This window comes from Panthera tigris, chromosome A1 (genome assembly GCF_018350195.1).
Source record: "Panthera tigris isolate Pti1 chromosome A1, P.tigris_Pti1_mat1.1, whole genome shotgun sequence".
Classification (NCBI taxonomy): Eukaryota; Metazoa; Chordata; class Mammalia; order Carnivora; family Felidae; genus Panthera; species Panthera tigris.
Genome location: NC_056660.1, coordinates 97,321,261 through 97,335,527, shown reverse-complemented (window position 1 = coordinate 97,335,527; position 14,267 = coordinate 97,321,261). Strand labels below are relative to the sequence as shown.

Below are 14,267 nucleotides of genomic sequence, written 5' to 3'. Positions count from 1 at the left end.
GAGAGAGAGAGAGACAGAACGTGAGCCAGGAAAGAGCAGAGAGAGAGGGAGACACAGAATCCGAGCTGTCAGCATAGAGCCTGACATGGGTCTCAAACTCACGAACCGTGAGATCATGACTTGAGCCAAAGTCGGACACTTAACTGACTGAGCCACCTAGGTGCCCTGAAACAGACTCATAGTTCTGGCCCTGAGGTCCCCAAATTGTGTGCTATGCTGCTGATGGCACTACAGCAAGCTCATGGGGCTGTTGCAGGATATTTTAAATTTTTGAGGAAAACAAAGCATCATTCAACATCTCTCAGAAACTGTATGAACTACTTCAGGCAAGTTTGCAGTGTAACATTAGACTGTGCTACATTTCTTTTAATGACATCATTTCTCTGAAAAGCTAGGTTGTTGGCAGTTGCTGTGATAAAAAGCAAGTATTATACGAAAAAGTACATAAGACAGGAAATTAGGGTAGTGGGATCCAATCTGATTTCAAGATTTGAGAAGCTGTGAGGTGGCCAGGGCTCAGTTTATTGCCTGACAGCCCCAAATTCACCCTTCATCACCTGCTCTAAGAAAATAAAGACAGCACTTTGAACACTTTTTTTTCTTTTTTCTTTTTTTTTTTTTTTTTACATTTATTTATTTTTGAGAGAGAGAAGCAGACTGCAAGCAGGGGAGGGGCAGGGAGAGAAGGAGACACAGAGTCTGAAGCAGGCTCCAGGCTCTGAGCTGTCAGCACAGAGCCCGACGCGGGGCTCAAACCCACAAACTGTGAGATCATCACCTGAGCCGAAGTCGGACACTTAACCGAGTCACCCAGGCGCCCCATAAACACTTTTTTTCTTTTGCCAGCTAATACAATTCTTAGCTTTCTCGGTGGGGTGCACTACAGAGAATTTACGGGAAGAAAAACTTTTCCTTCCTGGTTCCAGTGTGCTCTTGTGAAAAGCCTCCCCACATAAACAGATTTCCTTCCTAGTGGGTGGATTTCCAGCAAGTTCTATCAGCACAACACTACAGGGACTGCTCTCCCATCCAAGGAGCCATGGCTAGCCAACCTCAAGGTGTGACATAGAAGAGGGGGAAGCTCATGGGTGGTGCTCTATCTTGAACCCATGGTAAGTGCTTGCTCCTTATATTAGCTATTCCTCCATTTTTTACAATTGTCTTTAGTTGGTAGATAGCCTATCCTCATCAAACTTAATATTTCTTATACTGGCTCAGTTGGTTAAGCATCTGAATCTTGGTTTTGGCTCAGGATGTGAGCTCATTGTTTTGCTGAGTTCAAGCCCCACATCTGGCTCTGCGTGGGCAGCGTGGAGCCTGCTTGGGATTCTCTGTCTGCCTCTGTCTCTGCTCCTCCCCCACTTGCCCTCTGTTTCTCTCAAAATAAATAAACTTAAAATATATATATTATTTAAGTTGTTTTCTTTTTTATTATTGTTTTTAATTGCGGTAAAATACACATCACGTAAAATTTGCCATCTTCCTCATTCTTAAGCGTCTAGTTCAATTGTACAAAGTACAGTTACATCGTTGTGCAATCCTTACCATCATCCATCTACAGAACCCTTCATCTTGCAAAACCCAAAGTCTGTACCCATTAAACACTGACTTTCCATTCTCCTCCCCCCTCAGTCCCCAGCAACCACCATTCTACTTTCTGTCTCTGATCCCACTACTGTAGATGTTTCATACAAGTGAACTTACAGAGTATTTGTCTTTTTTTGTGATTGGCCTATTTTACTTGACATAATGTCCCAAAGGTGCACCCATGTTATAGCTTGTGTCAGAATATCCTTCCTTTTTTAAGACTGAATGCTATTCCCCTATTACACATAGGAGCTGCCTATGTGTAAGGAGGAGCTGCCTACTATATTGGTAATTTGTATTTATTTATGCTAAGCTTTCCTGTTCAAATCATCATGTCTCCCAACTGGGTCTTGTCTGAACCATGCAAGGCCCAACAGGTATACACATTCCATTAGTAACTAATGAAGAATCAAAGAAAAACATTATTTTTAAAAAATGTTTATTTATTTTCAAAGAGGGAGCGTGTGTGTGTGAGGGGGGGGAGGGGCAGATTGAGAGAGACAGAGAGAATCCAAAGCAGGCTCCAAACTCAGTGTGGAGCCCGATGCAGGGCTCGATCTCATGACCACGAGAGCATGGCCTGAGCCAAAATCAAGAGTTGGATGCTCAATAGACTGAGCCACCCAGGCACCGCCAAAACATTATTTTTTATCTTTCGACTTATACATATTCTATCTTCCACATAGCTACAAAATTATTAGCACAGAAATATGCATTCAGTTATTAGACTTAAGCACTTAAGAAATGAAATGGTTAGGTATTCCTTGTGTCCAAGAAAATGATGTGAAAAAACTAGAGGCACTAAGAGTGAAGCATGTTGGGAAACTTTGTTCCAGCCCACATGTTTGCAGCTGCCATGAGGGCTTGTCTGCTTGGATGGCTCCTTAGGCTCACCCTGTCCAGGAGCATCCGTCCATCTGAAGGCAAAGACAGACCCCACCAACAACCCCTACCACCATCACACACACACACACACACACACACCATCTTGATTTTCTTCATGATATTAAACTATTTCTCACTTAGGCAATGGTGGCTAGAATCCTATGATGGCCTCTGACTTAGGCTGCTCTGTCTCCCTTTATTTCTAATCTCACTAAGTCCCATCATCAGAACGTTTCCTGGATAGGTCTTTTTTCCCTCCATTCCTACAGTCATGGGTCCAACTATCATGTCCAGCTGGTATAATCGAACAGATTTCAAGCTGATTTCCCTTAAATGAGACCAGGCATAGAAACTTCAAATGTCCAGAGGTTGGAAATACAACAACCTCTACCTGCCACAAGTACCTGGCCACCTCAGCCCCCCACACCCACATGGAGACACAGAGATAAGCAGGCTGTGGGCGAAGGCACCCGGGATGCCAGCTGAACACCCACCTCTCTCTTCCAAAGCAAGCAAAGGCAGTGAAGTACGGCTAAATGACAGCACCGGGGCCGAACCACAAATGTGCACCCCCTGCCTCCCCCCAAGCAGATATGAATGACTTGAGAAGGACTCATTCAGAAACTCTGACACTTGTTTTCACTAACTGGAAATTACTGGAAACAACTATTACAGCGAACCATGACACTTTGTGCAACCACAAGCCACCTTGTGGGAGCAGCTGCTCTCTGCTATGTTACATCCCTTTTTTTTTTTTAAACCCATCCCCAAACCCTGCTCTGGTCTCAGTTCCTCCATAAAGCCTACTGAAGTTTACTGTGAACTTATGCTTCCAGAGTGAACTTCTATTATAAAGTTGATAATCTTTTTTTCAATGTTTGTTTGTTTGTTTGTTTATTTGTTTTTGAGGGAGAGAAAGTGCGAGTAAGCAGGGGGAGGGGCAGAGAGAAAGAGAGGGGACAGAAGATTCGAAGCTGGCTCTGCACTGACAGTAGAGAGCCTGACTCAAGGTTTGAACTCATGAACCTCGAGATCATGACTGAGCCGAAACCGGATGCTTAACTGACTGAGCCACCCAGGCGCCCCTAAAGTTGATAATCTTGATGTTAGTTGTCTTCTGAGCCAGATTTGTAAGCTATTTAAAACACAAGATTATACCTCGAGGGTTTTTTCCCCCCTCCTTTCCAGAGAGCAGAACACAGACGCTTGGAAGGCACGATATCACTAGTAATCATTTAATCATTTCGTAATATTGAATTATGACAACATGTAAGGACAATTTTAATTTCCCCTTGCCTCAGAGGTACATCACGAGGAAATGTGTACATAAATATCTGTTATCTTCAAAGAAAGAAACAAGAAAAGAAAATTTGCATTACATCTGAAGAGCTGGTGCCGGGAATTTGAAACGATCCATAAATCTATCAGGTTTACAAAAAAGGCCATCAGATAAAGAGCCAAGGGGAAAATAACTCTGACAGCTGCAAACCTTCTGTTTTACAACATGCAGAGAATGGACGCACTTCCTTTTAACATCCCCATAAACAGCATGAGGAGCAGAGGCAAGCACCCCCAGTAGAAGCCACTGGAGCTTAGGCTGCAAATAATGAGTCGTGCTGGTCTTCGCAGAGGCAGCCTTCCTCACCAGTCACCTATCAAGCCCAATGTGTTTGTCCTAGGAACCATTAAGAAGATGGATTGGACACAATTCCATTTCAGTTGGTGGGATTTCCAGGGCCAGAGAGGTACCAGCAGCAGCTGCCCACTTTCAAAGAGAGGCAACCTGGCCAGCCTCAGAATGGGAGTTTTGTTTCCTTTAGGTTAAGAACTAACATCCGGCACTGGGCCCCCTGAATGTATATACTAATAAATCCCAGATGGGAATCCCAGGCACCTCTCTACTCAACGCATGAACTTCTCTTGGGCAATAAACGTTCTATTAAGCCGGTCTCTCAGGAACGAAGCGTGCTTCCCCTCAGAGGCTGTTTGTGTTTATAATATGCTGTTCTAAAGCCAGTCTGGGATCCACTGTTGCACAATATGTACTTAATTTTGCCATCTGTTTTCTTAAGGGATGAGACCGACCTGTGAAATGAAAAGGCAGAACCTTGGGTGTCCCGAATATCCTGTTATCTGGACCAGAGGAAGGAAACAATATTCCACTTGGCCATCGCCCCAATTCTGAACAAAGCAGCCAAGTTTAGAACCAAATGATATACATGTTTAAATTCTGCTGTCTTAATATTATCGAGTTTGGGGGCACCTGGGTGGCACAGTTGGTTATGCGTCGGACTCTTGACCTTGGCTCAGGTCATGATCTCACAGTTTGTGAGTTGGAACCCTGCATCAGGCTCTGTGCTGATGGCTTTGAACCTGCTCAGGATTCTGTCTCTCCATTTCTCTCCCCTCCCCTGCTTGTGCTCTCTTTCTCTCTCTCTCAATAAATATATAAACTGAAAAAAAATTTGTTTCTCAGTTACCAAGTATAATTTGTCAGGCACCTGCTACAGGCTAAGTATTATGTACTTAGGCACATTGCAGAACATATCTCAGTCTTACCACACCTCAGCAACATGGTGTTTTCTAGTTCTTGAAATGTTTTTGCATACGTGGCCGCTGACCCTCAGAACAATCCTATAAGGAAGGAATCTTGGGTATTACTGGTTCCATCTGCTTCTGACAAGGATACAGATGCTCAGAGAAATGAAGTGGCTGGACCAAGGTCGCTTAGCTAGGACTGAGCATGAACTGAGACTAGAATGTGAGTCCTCTGCCCTCATTCCATGCTACTTTTTTCTATGCTATAGTGTCTCTGACTGAGCAGAGCACCCACAATTTTATCTTAACACAAGCATACCATATGCTGCAACAGAAGAGGGGGCCAGAGCAGAAAGAGAGGACAGACGGCAAAGCTGACTGGGAGGCTCTGAGCCTGGCTCACTTGGCGGAAGAGGGAGCCGGACAATAGAAGAGGGGGAGTCCAGAGAGGAAGAGGCGTGGCAAGGGGGAAGGGGAGGAGTTCCATTTCACAACTCTGAACCTGAGGTCTGAGCAGGGCAACCAATGTGGGGATATGCTTGTGTGTTTTCTGTCAAGTCAGTTTCCCACGTGACCAGGGCTCTTCCGGGAAGTGCTTCTGCTTAGAAAAAGCCAGAGATTTTGATGAAGATATTTCTAAAACAGACTGCATAGAATATCTCCTCTGCACTAAAAGGCTATAGAACAGTACTATTATATTATTATTGTGTTTTTTTTTTTTTTTTACAAAGCAGACTGATCACACAATTCTGTAATAGAGATATGAACCTACTTTTTTGCTCACTAAATCCTGCCTAATAAAATTGTCCTTTTTCATCCTCCTTCCACCCACAGCAACAGTTCCCATCCAGTTTCAAGGCACACAAGCAGATGCATGTGATCAAGATTTCACATCGTTCCTAAAGGCTCTAGAAAGCCCTTCACAACATAGACATCTACAGAGCAGACGTAATGCTGTCAACATAGCAGAGTCATGTTTTCAGAGGTAAGAGGAGGGAAGTTGGGTCCTAAAATCAGTAAGGCACAATTGCATAGAGTTAAAATTATCTGGAAAATTCCTTAAATGGTCCTGAAAGTACAGTACTGCCTACTTATCAGTAGTATCATACTTATCAGCTCCCCGAACCATTAGTTTATGTTTCTCTCCGAACAGATATTCAAGATTCCCCCCGCCACCCCGCCCCATGGTCATGATAAAATCATTACCGCCCATTTGCCTAGATCCCTAAGCAATGTGTCCTCTTCTGTTAGGAGTCAGAACCCTCAAAACTCATCTGCTCCCTTGGTGTCATCAACAGGTAGCCATCATGTGTTCAATATGAGCAATACAGAGTTACTGCCTGGTCATGAAGCAGCTGCATATAAATGGTCAGGATTTCCTGACACCTGTCTTCTTCCTCAGAGTCAGATGTCACTTTTATGGACAGCCTCTAACAATCCCTCTGCATCTACTACGTGGAGGCCCAAGGGACCAGGAGAGAACCAAAGGTTGATGGAGGAAACCGGGGTTCACTGCCTGCTTTGGAGGAAGCCACAGATGGCAGTGTTCAGACGCTGTCTTCATTTATACAGTTCCTCCATCTGCAAACATTCATGGAACATTTACAAGGCAAATGGTGTAAATAAAACAACCATGGTGCCTATCCTCACAGAGCCTACAGTAAGGGGAGGGGGAAGGCACTAATTAAAATATAGTATAAATGCAAAAGCAGGAAAGTATGGGGTGCTACGAAAAGCTCGTAGGACAAGTACATAAATCAGTCCTGGAGGAGGAAGTCAATCAAGGAAGGCTTCCTGAAAGAAGTGATGCCTGAGGTAAAACTTGGGGGTCAAGGAATCAGTCAAGGGCTGGGAAGTGAGCAAGAAAAGAAGGAAGAATGGTTCCTGGTGATGTAACGTGAGTAGAGACAGAAGCCAAATTGTAAGGGGTTCAGGAATAAATTGCTGTTAAGAAGTAGAAGAAGAATTGGGGACTATTCCTCTATGAAGTCTCACTCAAAGGAATACGTTGAGACAGTACTCTGGGGAGAAAGCACTATCAAAAGAGCAGTTAAAGAAAATTTTTTTAACGTTTATTCATTTTTGAGAGACAGAAAGAGAGTGCGAGCCGGGCAAGGGGCAGAGAGAGAGGGAGACACAGAATCCGAAGCAGGCTCCAGGCGCTGAGCTGGAACACGTGAACCGCGAGATCATGACCTGAGCCAAAGTCAGACGCTTAACTGACTGGGCCACCCAGGCGCCCCAAAAGGGCACAATTTTAGCACAGTGTTCACTGAGTGGCTTTACTGAAGGAATATTTAAGTCCCTATATCTCTCCCACTGGCCAGACACAGGGAAGCTGGGTACCAGCCATCCCTTACAAAAACACATTTGCAGGAATTTTCACGGGCACTGACAGGAGTTTGAATGATGTAAATAAAGAAGGATAAAGTCGAACACCCACCTCCATGCTCAGTGGCTGGTGCTGGTCCAGCAGATCTTAGCCGAAGCAGGGCTGCAGGAGGTGTTATCTCTGGGGTGCCTGGGAGCCTCCCCAGCCCCAAATTATCCAGTTAACAACAAACGCTCTCATTAGAGAGAAGCAGACGTTTGGCTAAAATTTGTTCTATTTGCTGTTGTACTGTCAGGTTCTTTGAAAAACACAAGTGTCTCTTAAGGCCGGTGGATGACTCACAACTAAGCCTAAATGAATTCACTGGTTTCTTTGTTCCTTCACGGTGGGGATGGGGAAGCAGTGGGGGGAAGCAGGGAGACGGAAATGAAGAGTGTGGGGAGGCCTGGAAGGGGAGGGAAAGAGTGAACATGAGCTTGTTCCGTTCCAGAAACCACTCTGGTCCCTAAACCCAAGCCAGCTTAACTCAGATAAAAGGCAAAGAGGAATGAATATATGGAGCAGACATCTTGCAACGCAAGAGTGTGAGTTTCAAATGCTTGGGGGGCCCTTATTTTTAGTGACGCAAAGCGTTCTAATGATGTAAAATACTCAGAGCTGTTTTGAACAAGTTGCTTCTCTAAGTTGATTCAGCCTCCAAAGGCCCTGCGTCAAAGGACTGATATTCATGAGGACGTGATTTCTTTTGAAGTATTTCCAATTTGTGAGTAAAAGTTAGGGTGGCCCACTTATCCCAGTGATAGTCTCATAACTAAGGGAAAGAGCTAAAATCTACTTAACAACCAAATTACAAAGGGCTGATATCCAGAAAATGTGACCTCTCTGAAGCTGAGCAAACACGTCAATGACAGCTGAAGTTAGTGGATTCATAGCCCAAGAATCACAAACTGGTAGCCTTAGGATTAGATCCAGCCCCACAGGGTTTTCTTGGACCAGATAAGGTTCATTTTGCATCTGAACTTCAAGGCCTTGAGACAGGACCTGTTCTCTCCAAGATGGCCCCAGGCCTCATGACTTCCAATTGTTCACAGAAAGCTGTATTTCCACGTTCATATTTCTTACCTGGTTCTTGTAGACATTTGAGTTTGGGACCACTGGTTCACACAGACTGATATCAAAACTAACCAAACAGCCTCTGTCCTATCAAGGCAGAGCTCCAGACTTCACCATTTCAGGGTAATTGAGCAAAAAGATAAAAACCGATAAACCACAACAGTGTGCAATACCACTTGTAATCAGACTCTTAACAAAACAGGAGACCAAAAACGCCGTGGGGCTCATCAGTCCCAAGATAAGCCATGTGACCACGGATCTGAAACCACTTTTTAACAGAAGTATCTGTCAGCAGTAACCGTCTGATATTGCCCCGTCTGATCTGCTCCTACAAAACCCCTGACGTCTAGATGTGACACAACACGAGCCTGGCAGCCAGTATCCAAGGCCGGCTTGGCAAAGGAAACAAGCCATCTATTCAGTGAGCTGTGGCCATGCTATAGTATCTGTGGTATCCAACTACCAACACCAAGTTTGGCTCCAACTACCAACACCCAGTGAATTCATTTAGGCTTAGTTGTGAGTCATCCACCGGCCGTAAGAGACACTTGTGTTTTTCAAAGAACCTGACAGTACAACAGGTTTGCACCCAGCCCTCAGTCAGTCGAGCTTCTTGGTAGCTATTTAAGACATCTGTCGCACTTGGGGTGCCTGGGTGGCTCAGTCGGTTAAACATCCAACTCTTAATTTTGGCTCAGGTCATGATCTCATGGTCGTGGGATTGAGCCCCACATCGGGCTCTGTGCTGAACATGGAACCTGCTTAAGATTCTTGTTCTCCCTCTGCCCCTGACCTGACCTGCTTGTACCACGCTCTCTAATTCTCTCTCTCTCTCAAAAATAAAATAGATAAAATAACCAAATATGGCAATTAAGCTCCTATCTTTAAAATGTAAAGGTATTCTTTACAGGAAAATATGGCCTTATTGCAGTGTTTTAAAAGAAAAATTATACTGGACTTCAATTATTACAGGGACACATAATTACCACAGATTGAAGGCCTGCCTGTAATTAATTTTCTCTAGTTCTTACTCTCAGTGTTCAAGGCTTACCAGACCAGGTCTATGATACCTTATCGACCTCTGAGAATTTATCGACCTCTGAGAATTTCCCTGTCTGATCTGCAGGGCTGTTGTGCTTCATAGAGAGTATGTCCCAGGTCTCCCTGATAGCACCTATGTCATTGTCATGGGCTCAGGGGGTGCTGATAATCCAATATGCCGGGCTCCATTCACTGTATTATACCATAGCCAGTCACCAAGTAAGAAACAACAGGGAGGAAATAAAACCACACTGAAAGGAAGTCTGTTTAGTAGACACTGTGGCCCACTTGACATCACTTCTATCACCACAGGCTGCTGTCTGAAGGAGAAAATGACCCCAGCCTCACCTCTCATGTTCAGCCCTGACCATTTTAACTCCGCCCCGGTAACCCTATCCCCCTTGCCATAGAGTGACTGGTTTAGGCAACACAAACCTAAGCCACTCAACACCACATTCTACAGCCAATAAACTGGCTTACGATTAGACAAGGACACATGAGAAATTTGCTGGGGGCTTCTGGAAAAGGCCACTTGTTCCTCTGTTAGAGCTGCCAGAGCCAATTCTGTCTCTCCTCCTGGATGGTGTGCTGTATGCACAAAGTTAGAATTGCTACAGACATTTAACCATCATGAGAGGAGCTGGCTGAGGATGAAACTCACCACAGAAGGCAAATTGGAAAGAAAATGAGTTCTTGACATCACTGAGCGGCTAAACCAAATCTCATTCCAGTTATGTAAGCTAATAAAAAATTCTGTTCTGTCTGAGACAATCTAAACTGGGGTTTCTCTCTCTTGTACAATAAGAGCTATCACTGATAGAATATTCTGGAAGGCGAATGAGGAGCATGCTTGAGGACTTCTAATCTTGCCTCTGGCTTTAACACATGTCCAGCCCCTAAAGGACAGTGGGTAAAGCAGCCCAGAATACAGAGGTAACCATCACTTCCTCCCCCATTTCCTCAAGTTGGCTGCCTAACAAAGGCCAGGGGACAGCCTGGAACTCTCTCTCTCTGGCAGAGCCAAGTCTCGCCTGTCTGATGGCAGTGGTGGCCAAGCGCAGAGGCCCAAGGTGGGGGATGCTGAGAAACCTCAGTGACATACACAGGGAAGAGGGTCAGAGAGGCAGGACCTGGGTCCTTGAGGTTCCCACCTCCACTCCCAGTATGGCGCTGCCCCACCATCCCTGATGGGGCCTCCTGATGAACCCGATATGGGAACATCCTTGCCACAAGGGATGGCTGCCTTTCTGAAGGGCAAAAAGAGAAAGACTTGAAAGGTAGGAAAAGGTAAAAGCACCCCCAGGAGTACCCACTCTCCTAAAGATCCCAAACCAAAAGACCCCAGGGAACCATGCTCTCAGGCTCCAGGGAGAAACAAAGAACTTAACTACTGATCCTGATAGTTGGAGGTGGTGGGATTTCAGAGCTCATTTGAAAATAACATAGGCTGGGGTGGGTAGGTGGCTCATTTGGTTGAGCACCCAACTTTGGCTCAGGTCATGATCTCATGGTTCATGAGTCTGAGCCCCCCGTGGGGGCTCTGTGCTGAGAGCCTGGAGCTGGCTTCGGACCTTCTGTCTCCCTCTCTCTTTGCCCCTCCCCCAGAGCTTGTGCTCTCTCTCTCTCTCTCTCTCTCTCTCTCTCTCTCTCAAAAATAAACATTAAAAAAGAAAAGAAAGAGAAAAAGAACATAGGCAAATGAACATATGAAAGTACCTCTGTTGGCAGAAAGAAACTAAGGAAGGAAGGGAGGAGAGGGAAGGAGGAAATGAGAGGAAGTATTATTCAAAGGGGTGACTGGATGGCTCAGTGGGTTAAGCTTCAGACTCCTGGTTTCAGCTCAGGAATCTTGCAATTGGTGAGTTCAAGCCCCTCACTGGGCTCTGTGCCGACAGCATGGAGCCTGCCTGGGATTCTCTCTCTCTCTCTCTCTCTCTCTCTCTCTCTCTCTGCCCTTCCTCCCTCTCAAAATAAATGAATAAACTTAAAAAAAAATAAACGAAAGTATTATACAAATAAATGTACATGCCAAATAAGATGATGTAAACCCCACATCACTTATGCTGAGAGCTTTGTTTTGGAAGAAAGGAAGGAGCAAGCGAGTCGTGGATGAGTTTTTTTCACACGCTGGGATCAACCTTGTGCCTGTACCTCCTCTTACTCTGTCCAGAGGACCCAGGCTGTGGGAGACGAGGGAGAGGAGACGCTGTGGGGGACAACACGGTCGTTCTCTATACTTAGCACTCGTCTGATGTTCTCCAGAAAGTGAGATTAGAGGATTTGGCCCACATCCAGAGGACAAGGGTCATAAGATCTAAAGGAGCAGGAAGAAGGGATGGGTGGGGAAGGCTTGACCAGGCTCCCAGCAAAGCCAGAGGGCAAAGAATATTGGGCCAAACTGTCCAGGTCCAGCTGCATTTGATGACAACCAGTGGTTACCTCTCCTACCGGCAGATCCTATTTTCAAATTCATTTAAAATAACTTTTACTATTCAATCTTACTAACTCTCATGGCGAGAACTGTGATCCAACACCGTAAGACTATAGACGTCTTACATTAACTTATATCCAGATAACTGCATAACAAACAAAGGGAGCCTTCCTGAGATTGTAGGTTTCGGGGTTGAACTGCTAGGAAGACCCCAAGGATTTCTCTCCATTATGAAACTGAGGAAGGCATATTTGGTGGAAGGGTCCTCTGAGATAAGAGGTCTGCTCCTTTCTGTGTTTGCTGTGGACACGCTGAGGGAGGGACCAGGAGGCGCTAACAGAGCTGCTCGGGAAAGCCCACAGCACCTGGCTTCTTCAGGACCACTACACTCGGAAGCCTCAGCCTGCGTGTGGTCGCACGTCCCCACAGGGGCAGGCAGGGTGGCAGGAAGAAGGCTGGGTTAAGAGGCACATTCTCATCCCAGCCCTGTCTGGCTCCATGAGGCTGGATAGCCACGGAACCTGACCTAACTTCTGTGTCCTAAGTTTCATTTGTCAAATGAGAAGATTAGGCTAGATGGAATGGCTTCTCACCTCACGTCTGGGAAAAGTCCAGTGCGCTATAACTGCCCCCACGGCCCGACTTTATCTGCCCCTCCCCACGTCTCCGGCACATCCGATCAATCCCCTTGCTGTGTTTCAGGAGCACACCAGGACCATTCCCACCTCAGGGCCTTTGTATCTGCTTGCCCCCTGCTTGGAATGCTCTTCCCAGGATAGCCACAGGTCTAGCTTCCTGATACCTTCAGCAGAGACTAATACCACATTCTCGGCGAGGACACACATTTGCAAATCCTCTCTCTACCCCTGCCACCCCACAAAAATGCACAACCATCCTTACCCCCTATTGTAGATTTTAAAAAATGCTTCCCATCTTAGCACTTAACAGTATCCCACCTACTATACATTTTACTCATTTATTTGTCATCTGTCTTTCCCACCAGAGTGTCAGCATTCCAAGGGAAGGGATTTCTTTATTTCCTTATTTTCTTTCTTTCTTTCTTTCTTTCTTTCTTTCTTTCTTTCTTTCTTTCTTTCTTTCTTTCTTCCTTTCTTTTTTTAAGAGCAGGGGTTTCTATCTGCACCCTTCACTGGGGTATTCCCAGTACCTGGAAGAGAGCCTGATACATTACAGAGATTCAGGAAGTTTTGCTGAATGGATGCAGGCACACATGCGTGGAAGGGAGGAGGGGGGTATATGGCCCTCTACAGTGTCCTCCAGTCCCAAGGTCTGTGGTGCCTCTGGTGAGGGAGCTCTCCTCTGCCACCACTGTACTGGGATGGACTCTATGACCACATGAAATAAGCCAACACAGGGCCAGATGTGGTATGCTTTCATTGTGCTGTACAACTTCTCACATGCTGCTTCCTGCCAGGTACCCCCTGCACCCTCAGTGACACCAGGACCTCCAGATAGTCTGTGAGAAATTCTTTATATTGGAATTCAGCTCCGTTTTCTAGAGTCAAAACTAATATCATGGGGGGGGGTGCCCATGGTTACACCCATCTCCTTTCTCTAATTCTTTATGTAAAATTCCTTAGCTTCCCTATTGCTAAGATACCGCAGGATGAATTCAACCTGAAGGTCCAAGAGGTGGTGGTGCCTTTTCACCGGCTCCACTAGATGGCGACATGGCCAGCCTTGTGCGGGCATCCAAGTGTGAAAACCAGCAACACACACAACTCCAGCTCCCCACAAGCCTCTCCAGTCCTCCTCCACAAGTACGCCTTGCCTTTTCTTCCCTACTAGTCTGGTTATTTTCAACCCGCTCGCATATGGTTCACGCTCACTCAAGGAATACATCTGGCTTAATCACTCCAGCGCTAGAAGCTTCACGTACGCTTCTTCCTTCTGCCAAAAATGCGTTCCTTACCTCCCTTTGGAACTCCCCGCAAAACTCACTTCATCCGGGAAACCTTCCTGGCCGAACCTGGCGCTGATCTCAACTGCATCTACGCCATGAGATACTGTCACAGGCACGTAAACCATTTTTATATATTTGATAGAATGCGCCCGTGCCCATGTGCATATATAGAGAAGGGAGACAGTGAATCACACGCACAGCTCTGGGCATCTGGTAGGCAAATGCACATTTAACATAAATGACGTGCAGGTGACCACTTCCGTACAAAAGAAGTCCTGTCTCTGAGAAATTGCACCGGCTGCCAAGGTTCCATTAATGGGCCAAGAATCTAGATATACTAATGCCCGCCTACGTCTTCCAATTTCTGATTCCTTCTCTGTATTCGGTGTAAGCTCCAGAAAGCCTTTTGAGCAGAA

At 45.7% G+C, this 14,267-nt stretch overlaps 1 protein-coding gene across 2 annotated transcripts in view; it reads right to left on the bottom strand.

The window, feature by feature from the left end:
• TNFAIP8 (TNF alpha induced protein 8) overlaps positions 1-14,267 on the bottom strand; it is a 131,887-nt gene that overhangs the window by 47,612 nt on the left and 70,008 nt on the right. The window lies entirely within an intron of this gene.